This window comes from Ochotona princeps, chromosome 29 (assembly GCF_030435755.1).
Source record: "Ochotona princeps isolate mOchPri1 chromosome 29, mOchPri1.hap1, whole genome shotgun sequence".
NCBI classification, from domain to species: Eukaryota; Metazoa; Chordata; class Mammalia; order Lagomorpha; family Ochotonidae; genus Ochotona; species Ochotona princeps.
In genome coordinates this window covers 18292668-18304325 of record NC_080860.1, presented here as the reverse complement: position 1 = coordinate 18304325, position 11658 = coordinate 18292668, and positions in this window count along the sequence as shown.

The window sequence follows — 11658 nt, the reverse complement described above, 5'->3', positions numbered from 1 at the left end:
TCATAGGCAATTACATCAGCAGATGCAGTTTCTCTTTGGGTGACTTAAGAAAACCTCTAACATTCCTAAGTATCACTAATGTATGCTATCTTTTAGAGTGGCATCCACAACATTAACCTCACTCAGAGAGAGGAAGGGAGTGGCATGTGGGCTGTGGACACAAGAGCCTGAGCTCTGAAGAAGAAGAAAAAAAGCCATGATAATCACTACATCACTGCTGCTGCCTGGAGAAACAATCTAAACCCCAGATTGTTGTTCTGGGGTGCCCTGCCATTGGGTTGACAGCGAATTCCCAGGCTTGAGTTTTACAGCACCACCAAGTACAGCAGAGGCGGCTGCGGACGTTGTATTTTGGTTGGAAAAATCTACAAAGAGGGCTTAGAGCTATCTCTCCCTGCTAGGTCACTGCTATGGTCAGAACTCCAGAGTCAGTGGCATATCCTAGCAAAAAAAAAAAAAAAAAAAGAAAGAAAGAAAAGAAAAGAAAAGAAAAGAAAAAATGCTCAAAGTGGGGTTGGCGCTGTTTCTACAGAGTTTTCAGTGACTTTCCACTGAGCTGTGGGAAAATTTGACAGTTGACTGTAGCTAAATCATATCCCGGAGGTCCTGACCACGCGGATCGTCAAAGATTCCTCTCATTCCTTTCCCAAAAGGGGAACCTGGAACCCAGCAACTGGTGAATTCCATACACCTTGTGTTCCTTGCAGTGCAGAACTGAAGGCTCTGGGCAGCAGGGTAATAGCAGCTATAATCTGCAATTATAATAACTTGTCTTGTGCAGCAGCAGTCAGGCGCTTTTTGTAGGTTTTTTTTTTTTTTTTTTTCAATGAATCCTCACAATTATCCAGTGGAGTGTTTATCTATTACAATCCCTAGTTTACTGGTAAGGAGACCAAGGCCCAGAGAGGCGACTGACTCGCACAGCCTGGGTGTGAGAAGCTGAGATCTGATTGAGGGAGTCTAACGGCACAGTCTGTGCTCCTGACTGGTAGGTCGTGCTGTATCCAGACACCAACACAAATACTTCAAACCAGAGGCGCTTCAGAGTTCACAATCGTCAGATTCTAAGGCGGCTGAGAAAATAGACCTAGTTACAGGGTGTGAATTATCTAGTGGTACGAACCATGATTCAGGCCGCTGTCCTCACGCCAGGGATCAACACTCTACCTACCATATCAGAGCACTTGAGTTCTCTGTATCATCTTGTTTTGTTAACTTTTAAAAAGATTTGAGAGTAAGAGTTACAGAGAAAGGGAGACAGATGGCTGCAATGGCTGGGGCTGGGCCAGGTCAAAGCCAGGAGCCAGAAGCTTCTTTCCAGTCTCCCATGTGGGTGACTGAGACATAAGCGCTTGGGCCACCTTCCACTGTTTTTCCAGGGCATTATCAGGGAGCTGGATCAGAAGTGGAATTTTCGGAGCCAGTGCCATGGTGTAGTAGGCTACTCTTCTGCCAGTGATGCTGGCATCCCATATGGGCTCATGTCTCAGGTTCATGTCCCAACAGCTCCACTTCCAACCCAGCTCCCTGCTTATGCTCTGGAAAAGCAGTGGAGGACGGCCCAGGTGCTGGATGGAGGACGACCCTGGCTCCTGTGTTTGGATCAGTTTAGCTCTGACAGCTATTTGGTAAATGAACCAGAAGATGAACAACTTCTCTCCATCTGTCCTCCTCTTGGCAACTCTCTTTCAAATAAATTAGAAAAAAAAAAAAAACCTGCAATTTTCGATTCTCCACTATCTGATGTTGAGCATTTTTTCCTTCCGTTTGCCACCTGTATACCTTCTTTGATGAGACGTCCACTCATTCTTTTGCTTTTTTAAATTGAGTTGTTCATCATTCCTTTTTTAGGAATTTCACTCCAAAGTTGATTCCTTATTACTGTCTTTAGAGAAAACAAACAACAACAACTTCCTAGGGTTTAAAAAGTGGTTTCAGGTAGGATAAAAACAAACAAAAAAAGAAATATTTCCACCAACTTACCCTTCCTTCACCAAAGTATTTTAAGCACTGTTTTTTTCTTTGTGTTTGAGAGAAAGAGAGCAGAAATGTACTCGCATCCACTTTGACCTCCCAGAGGCTCCTCCTGATGGTGAAGGCTGGCCCGGCCGTCCCCTGGGGAGCAGCAGCCTGAGACCCTGAGCCATCACCACTGCTGCCCAGGGTCTGCATGTGCAGGAAGCTGGAGTCAGGAGCTAGGGCCAGAAATCAAAGACAGGCCGTCCCTCAGGGGGTACAGATGTCCTGACCATCAGGTTAGACACTGGTTCCCTCTCAACTGTGATTTCAATTGTTGATCACTATGAAGTGTCTCCTGAGCTCCCCATGCTATCCCCAGCCTCTGTTCCCTCCTAGGAGACGATCTGCTAAGGCCCCCTCGGTTCCGTCTCTATCTGCAGGTCCTCATGCCACTCACCAGCTCTCCCAAACACCCTGCCTCCTGTCAGAACCCCTTCAGGGGAACCTGGCTCCCATGAAACTTCGCACTCCCTTTCTCATCCAGTGTAATTGGTCCCCTTTCTGTTACGACAGGCCACAGATGGGGAGCAGCCTGGGAACAGCCACAGGTACTGACGGAATCTAGTCTTCGCAGTCAAACAGATCTTGATTTCTCTGGGCAACTTAGTTCATTGTGCTGAAGCCTTACAGTAGTAAGTCAAGCGTACTAGGGTCCCCTACAAGTGATTATGAAAATTAAACACATGCAAAGTGCTTGGACCATTACCCAGATACTTTAAGATTTATTTATTTATTTTTATTGGAAAGGCAGATGTACAGAGAGGAGGAGAGACAGAGAGGAAAATCTTCTGTCCGATGATTCACTCCCCCAAGTGGCCGCAACCGCTGTTGCTGAGCCAGTCTGAAGCCAGGAGCCAGGAACTTCTTTCCGGGTCCCCCACGCGGGTGCAGGGTGCCAAGGCCTTGGGCCATCCTCGACTGCTTTCCCAGGCCACAAGCAGGGAGCTGGATGGGAAGTGGAGCTTCCGTGATTAGAACCGGCACCCATATGGGATCCCGGGGCGCATTCAAGGCGAGAACCCTAACCGCTATGCTATCGCACCGGGCCCCTAGACACTGCTTTCTGTCTTTGGCATTAATCCTTTTTCCACAAGAGTTTAATTTTTAAAAAGCTCAATTTCCTTCCTGTCACGTAAAGCTTATTGAAAATTAGGCTGATAGAATGGTGTATAGACTAATCTTCCACCTGCTGTGCCAGCATCCCACATGGACACTAGTTTAAGTACCAATTGCTCCACTACCCAATCCAGCTTCCTGCTCCTGGCCTGGATATGCAGAGGAGGATAGCTCTGGCCACTGCAGCCATTTGGGAAGTGAACCAACAAATGGAAGATTCTCTCTGTAACTTTGCCTTTCAAAGAAAAACAATTTTTTAAAAAGTGAAAGAAAATTTACTTTCACTATTGAATCTTCTAATCAGTTAATTTTGACCACTATCAACTGCATTCCTACTGGGGACCACTTGAGCCCATTTCAAATTTCAACCCCTTCCCCAAATGCATAACTGAGTTGGTCTCCCTGCCTCATTACCGCCTCCCCAGCACACTGAGGTTGGGCGCCTGCTCACTCCTGCCCACCCTTCATCTCGTCACCTCCTTTTTTCTGGGGGATCTCTTGTAGTCTCATGGCTTTAACAACCCTACTTGAAGAACTTTCTCCTCTGCTCACCCTTGCTCTCTCGTCTAAATTCCAGCCCTTAGGCCCTGACCTGAATTTCTAGCTGTTCAAATAGATCTTTCTTTGCAGGTCCCATGGGCCTCTTAATCTCAAATTTCGCTATTTTTTTCTCAGGACTTCTATTCCTAACTGGACTTCTCATTGAGCCAAGACTCAGACAAGAAGCCTGGGACATCCCTGAATGCCCCAGTTCCTAGGCTCCATATCCTGTGGGTGCTCAGACTGCTTGGAGGTCTATTTTCATAGTGGCTTTGGAACCCATCCCCTGTATTTCTGGGCCTTTAGCTCAGGCCTCCAGTGCCCCTTGCCTTAGCCCCGTGCCTTTACCACGCCCGTTCACCACACTCATTCCCTGTCCAGGACCCCAGGACTATCTAACCACTAGATCTGAGTATATTAATCAACTGTTGTAAAGTCTTTCACAGCACTAACTATGAAATCATGAGTATTAATATCCCTGGCTCTAAAGAATGGAAGTACCTCAAACTGGATGGTCTTATTAATTACTGTATTAATTACTACTATTCCACTAGCGGTGGCCTAGTGGCTAAAGTCCTCACCTTGAACACGCTGGGATCCCATAAGGTCGCCAGTTCTAATCCCAACAGCCCTGCTTCCCATCCAGCTCCCTGCTTGTGGCCTGGGAAAAGCAGTTGAGGACGGCCCAAATCCTTGGGACCCTGTACCCACGTGGGAGACCTGGAAGAGCTCCTGGCTCCTGATTGGCGCAGTACCAGCTGCTGCGGTCACTTGGGGAGTGAATCATCAGATGAAAGATCTTTTCTGTCTCTTCTCCTCTCTATATATCTGACTTTGCAATAAAAATAAATAAATCTTAAAAAAAAAATCCACAAACTGAGGCAGAGATGCTAAATGCCAGGGAGGTTTAGAAGAGAGGAAAGCGAGTGTAAGATAGAATTGTTTGGTGAAGACACCTGAAAAACGATGAGACTGAATCAGGATCTAACAGGACAGGGGGAATCTGTGAGAGCAGAATGAAAGAGGTAGGCTGCCCCACATCAGAAACGGCATAGTGGGGCTGGTATGATGGCTCAACAGGTTAATCTTCTGCTTGCAGTGTCAGTATCCCATATGGGCACTGGTTCAAGTCCCAGCTGCTCCACTTCCCATCCAGCTCCCTGCCCGTGGCCTGGGAAAGCAGTCAAGAACGGCCCAAAGCCTTGGGACCCTGCACCCACGTGGGAGACCTGGAAGAAGTTCCTGGATATTAGTTTCTGACTGGCTCAACTTTGGCCATTGCAGTCATTTTGGGAGTCAACCAGTGGATGGAAATTCTTAATCATTCTTATTTTCTCTCTCTCTCTTTCTCTCTCCTCCTTCTCTCTAAATCTGCCTCAAAAAATAAATAAATCTTTTATTTGGAATAAAAAAAAAAGAAATATGGCACAGCAAACACTACATGGCATTCACAGGACAGAAAAGCCTGGCCAGGGACAGAGTTGTGACACAGTATGTTAAGCAGCCATCTGCAATGTTGGCGCGCTTTATAGGGTTCAACTCTAGGCTGCTTTGGCTCTAATCTATCTCCCTGCTAGTGTGCCTGAGAAAGCCGCAGAACATGGCCAAGTGCTTGGACCCCTGCCACTCACTTGGAAGACCTGGAGTTGCAGGCTCTTAGCACCAACCTGGCTAGCCATGGCTGTTGTAGCCAACTGGGGAGTAAACTAGGAAACGGAAGATCTTTCTCTAACTCTGCCTTTCATATAAAAAAAAAGAAAATGAGCCTGGTCAAGTGGGAACAGGAGGCATGTTAGGAAACAATAGTACCACCCAGGAAGAGGTGGGACAGACTCTCAAAAGCCAGGGGCAAGGGAACCTGCCTAAAGTAACTTTTTTTAGTATTATAATACAATAACAGCTTTCAAGCACAAAAGTCATAATAATGCAAACACTATCTTTCGCTGCACACACTCTTTAATCCAGCCATCCTGTGAGAAAGCTGCTATTATTCCAACTTGACAGATGAGGAGTGTTGACCCAGAGCCACTAAACCATGTGCTGGAAGTCACACGGTTCCTACCTTTGAGTGTCTTAGAATCTAACCCAACAGGCAGATTGCCAAATGATCTGATCAACACTCACACATCAATATGCCACGTACTGAAATAAACACGTGCCAAAAATGAGACTTTAGGAAAATTCATCTGAAAAGACCCTTTTGGAAAGCAAATTCAATGAAATAGGAGATATTAAATTCCTAGTTTACTTTGATGATTCAGGCAAGATAGAGTGAAACAAGTGACAACGGGAGATGTAACATGGTTGGAGAGGCAGGATGACAGCAACCATTTTGGTGTAAGAGGTTAGAATCAGACTTAAGGTTTTAAGTTTCAGAATGTCAATGAAGCAAATTCATGACAGCAAGGCAGAGGCCAGCACCGCTGTGGTACGGCTGGTACAACCTCCACTGCAGCACCAGTATCCCACACGGACACTAGTTCAAGCACCAGTATCCCACACGGACACTAGTGCAAGTCCCTGTCAGTGACCTGGGGAAAGCAGCAGCAGCTGGCCCAAGTCTCTGAGACCCTGCGTCCACTTGGGAGCCGTGGAAGGAGCTCCTGCCTTTGGACCAGCCCAGTTCTATCAACTGTAGCCTTTTGGGGAGTGAACCGGCAGACAGATCTCTATCCTTCTTTCTAACTCTGCCGTTCAAATAGAAATAAATAAATCTTGGCTGGGAACTGGGGTAGGGGAATCCCAGACTATACAAAATTGTGCCATAAAATTCAAATTTTAAAATAAAAATTTTAAATAAATATTAAAACCAACCAAACAAACAAAACCAGTGGCCAGTGCTGTGGCTCAATAGGATAATCCTCTGCCTTCAAATGCCAGAATCCCATATGTGTGCTGATTTGTGTCCCTGATGCTCCACTTCTGATCCAGTCCTCTGGCTTAAGGCCTGGGAAAACAGAGGAAGATGGCCCAAGTCCTTGGAACCCTGAACACATGAAGACTGGAAAAAGTTCCTGACTTTGGATCAGCTTAACTCTGGTCATTGCAGCTACTTGGGGAGTGAACCAGAGGATGGAAGAACTTTCTTTCCTTTGCTCTGTAAATCTATCTGCTTTTCTAATAAAAATAAATCTTCTTTAAGATTTATTTACTTTTATTGGAAATGCAGATATACAGAGAGGAAGATCTTCCATCTGCTTGTTTACTTCCTAAGTGGCTGCAACAGCCGGAGCTGAGCCAATCTGAAGCCAGGAGCTTGAAGCTTCTTCCGGGTCTCCCGATGTGCCCATGATCCCAAGGCTTTGGGCTGTCCTCGACTGCCTTCCCAGGCCTCAAGCAGGGAGCTGGATGGGAAGTGGAGCTGCTGGGATTAGAACCGGCGCCTGTATGGGATCCCGGGGCGTTCAAGGCGAGGACTTTAGCCGCTTGGCCACGCCACCGGGCCCTGTAAGATTTATTTTTTTAGGGCCTAGTGGCTAAAGTCCTCAACTTGTACGTGCCGGGATCCCATATGGGCGCCGGTTCTAATCCCAACAGCCCTGCTTCCCATCTAGCTCCCTGCTTGTGGCCTGGGAAAGCAGTCGAGGACGGCCCAGAGCACTGGGACCCTGCACCCACGTGGGAGACCCGGAAGAGGTTCCTGGTTTCGGATCGGCGCAGCATCGGCCATTGCAGCTCACTTGGGGAGTGAATCATCGGATGGAAGATCTTCCTCTGTCTCTCCTCTCTGTATATCTTTGTAATAAAAAATAAAAATAAATCTTTAAAAAAAATCTTACAGAAAAAACAGGAAGGTAATTTCACTTTAATGTATGGAGTTAAAGATGAACTGCTCTGTTTTAGGATAATATAATATCCCTTTATACAGTAAGAATCAGACTTAGACATTCAAATGACTAGCAATCAGGCCCGAGTTCTACATAAAGAAAAATTTTAACATTTTTAATCAGATTTTATGCCAGTAGGCTGGTGTGTAGCATAGTTCCCCTGGTTTTATTTTTATTCTCTACCAATTTCTACGATCAACTCTGTTTAGCATCATCCTTTTAGGGGAAATGAGGAATGATTACAAAGTAATAAAACTGAAGCTTAAATACACCAGAACTTATCTGGCCAAATCTGAATCAAAAAATGCTTTTAACCAACACTCTTTCAGAACTTCTGTAAAAGTTGATCTATCAACCAGACGAGAAATCCTTCCTTCATATTCCAGACTATTTGTAAGCCTGAATGCCATTAACTCGGCTCTAAATTGCCTGTTCTTTCTTTTAAAAAAAATTTATTTGAAAGATTAAGTCAGAGAGAAAAGGAGAGACAAAGAGAAAAGATCTTTCATCTGTTGGTTCACTCCTCAAATGGCTGCAATGCCTGGAACTGAGCCAATCCAAAGCCAGGAGCTTCTTCCGGATAGCACATGTAGGTTCAGGAACCCAAGGCTTTGGGCCATCCTCTATTCTTTTCCAGGCCACAAGCAGGGAGCTGGGAAGTGGAGCAGCCAGAGAATTAATTAGCCTGTTGAGCCATAATGTAGATCCCTCTTCTTCTATTTTTAAAAGATTTATGTTATTTTTATTTGAAAGGCAGAGTTACAGAGAGGAGTGACAGAGGTAGAGATTTTCCATCCATGGTAACATAAGAGGAGGAGGGAGGCTGGCATTGTGGTACAGCGGGCTGAACCATTACCTGTGACGCTCGCATTCCAACATCCTGTATGAATGCTAGTTCAAGTCCTGACTACTCCACTTCTGATCAAGCTCCCTGCTAAAACAGAAGGGAATGGCCCAAGTGCCTTTGCATGTTGGGAGTCTTAGATGGAATTTCAGGTTCCTGGCTTTGGCCTGGCCCAGCCCCAGCTCCTGTGGCCATTTGGGAAGTGACCCAGCAGAGAGTGACTTTCACTCTCATTCTTTCTGTGCCCTGCACTGCCCCACCCCATGACTCTTTCAAATAAACAATATTTAAAAAGTAGAGGAGGAGGACCCTTCACTGTACTGCTCATTATGTCACAGACCTGTTTTTCATTTACTCTTTGAAGCAACCAAGCAAGTATTGTTATCTTATGCTGAAGAAGAACAACAACAACAAAAATCCAAAAATGTTAAGCAACTTGCTCAGGGTTATGAAACTTATAGTGGAGTTGAAACTTTGAAAACTTAATGATTTTTCTACTGTGACATGCAGCTTCTGATAAAATAGACACTACTTCCCACGGGTGGAAAAGCTATTAAAATATGTCATGACTACATAATCCTACATGATATGCTTAAAACTTTAATATTCTTTTTTTAATTTCAATATTTATGCATTCATTTGAAAGGCAGTTAGAGAGCTCTTCCATTCCACTGGTTCATTCCCCAAATGGCTGCAACAGCCAGAGCTGGGCCAGGCTCAGGACACAACTTCTTTCTAGGTCTCCCACCTGGGCGCAGGGACCCACCCACTTAAGCCACCTTTTGCTGCTTTCTCAGGTGCATTAGCAGGGAGTCAGATCAGAAGTGGAGAATCCAGGACTCAAACCAGCAGTCATGTGGGATGTTGCCACTGCAGGTGGTGTGCTTTACCCACTATACCACAACTCTGGCCTCTACTCTCATTTTACGAACTGACAGACTCAAGAAAATACTGAAGGAATGTAAGCAGTCAGGTGTGAAAATTATAGATTTTAAGCCTACTTATGGAAATAGAATGTCAATACAAGAAACATCTTCAGATCAAGCTTAAAATACAATATGGCCGATTAAAATACAATATGGCTTCAGCATGACAAGAAGCAACACCAGCACCAATTCTAGTCCCAGCTGCTCTGCTTCCAATCCAGCTTCCTGCTGATGATCCTGGGGAGACAGAAGAACATGGTCCAAGTGCCTGCCCCATCACTCATGTAGGAGACCCTAATGTAGCTCAAGCTCCGAGTTTCAATCTGGCCCAGCCCAGCATGCTGTGGCCATTTGGGGAGTGAATGAAAGGATGGAAGATTGTTCAGTCTCTGTCTAACTCTACCTTTCAAAAGAAACAAACTTTAGGAAGAAAAAGCAAATAGTTTCTTTGCCTTATACAATGTCTTTGAATGTGAATTTACCGTGAGTTGCTTTATTTATGCATTTTTAGTTGAATACTAACAGGAAGTTTCACGTATTCCTTCTTTGAATTCTACTCATTTACAGCTACACACATGTATACCTAGCAAACTCTATTATCTTAAACTCGCTTGGAAGCCTGCAGGCCTGCATTATTTAAAAGAAAAGCATTTCCACTTCTCCTGCCAAGTATGTTGATCAATGCTCACTTAAGTGATGTAATCCTCTCCTCTTCTTTTGTAAGCTCTATGTGCTCATGCTCGTGCGCGCGCGCTCTCTCTCTCTCTCTCTCTCTCTCTCTCTCTCTCTCTCTCTCTCTCTCTCTCTCTCTCTCTCTCTCTCTCCAGGTGACTAAGCAGTCTGCAATCTTCCTTCCTTTAATTGAATAGCTTTCAGGCTTGTGTCTTATCCTTCCGGGTTTCACAAATTCTTGCAATCATTTTCTCCTCTGAATATGGCAAAAGGCTTCAAAGGCTAAAGGCATTCTGAAGTACACATCTCTAGAACCCTCTAGATCTGTTTCCCGTCCACCGTCCCAGCGCCACGCCCATGTTCCAGACACACTGGCTGCTCGGCAGTGGCTGTCTTCTTTCCCTCCTGCGGCTGACCTTTCTGTGTCTTCTGCGCATCCTTCTGGCTCTGACATGTGTTCCCCTACCTCTGGGGAACCTGCACAGCAGTTTTGGTAATTCTGTCATCTAACACAGTAAGCACAGTTACTGTTTATTAAGCACTAGCCATGAGCTGTGTCTAGAACCTTATTACGTATTACAAACTATCTTGACTTTTTACTCCACCCTCTCACATGGCACCTCCCAGGCACAATAAAGTCTGTCTCTTGACAGTCTAGCACAGTGCCTGGCACCTAGAACATGCTCAAGAAATTCGAGTCGTTCTCACTGTTGGAGTAAGTATCATATGATTTATTCATGGTTGACTCCAATGCTTGGCACAATATCTAGCTCAGTTAATAAATGTCCATAAAACTAACCAATACAGAAAGCAAATCTATTTTCCCCTTTCTTGTCCCTTCCTTCTTTTGAGACAGAGAGCACAACAGCCTGGCCCCTGTCACAGCAGAATCTGGAAGCTAGGAGCTTAACCACACCCCCCTCATGGGTTGCAAAAACTCGAATACTTGAGCCATCAGCACTACCTTCCAGGGTTGCATGAGCAGGGAGCTGAGGAGGGAACTGGAGACAGGTATCAAATCCAGGCACTGCAACAGAGGATATGGATATCCCAACAGGCAACTCCATCACTAGCTCAAACACCTGCCCCAACAGACAGCAAATCATGAACAACTGTAAGATTCTTAAGAGAGAATCTGCAGCTTGCCATGGGCTGCTGAAACCACGTCTTCAAAGTCTGGACAAGAAAAACAGTTAACAGGGATACGCCCTGACCTAAAAGTCCAGCAACGTGCAGAGTCCTAGGCCTAGGGAGCTCTTTTTGGCTAGTGACCACAGAGCTGAGTGTGCAAGACAGTCTTTAGAGCACTGCACTGGGTGCAAACCACTACTGGTTTGGCTTCCTTGGTGTAGCTGGTCCAGTGAGACTAACTCACTTGGATTAGAGAAAGTCTTGGGATTGGTAAGAGGGGCTCCTGATGAAGAAGAGATGCCTGATTCTTAGAACGGAAGCCTGCAACTGCAGCACTCTCAGAGACTCAAAGCTCTGAGACCCTGGGATTAAGCAATGGCAGTGTTAAGAAATAGTAGTCTGTGCTAGACGGTCTAAGACAAATAGCAGGGCCCAACATCCAAAGTAAGGCTTAAACCCAGATTCACATCTCTGGCCATCCTAAGTTTGAGAGGGGACTGTACATGAGATACTATGACAAGATTTAAGGGGACCAGTGGTGTGGTGTGGTGGGCAAAGCCCTCACCTGTCAGCATCCAATGTG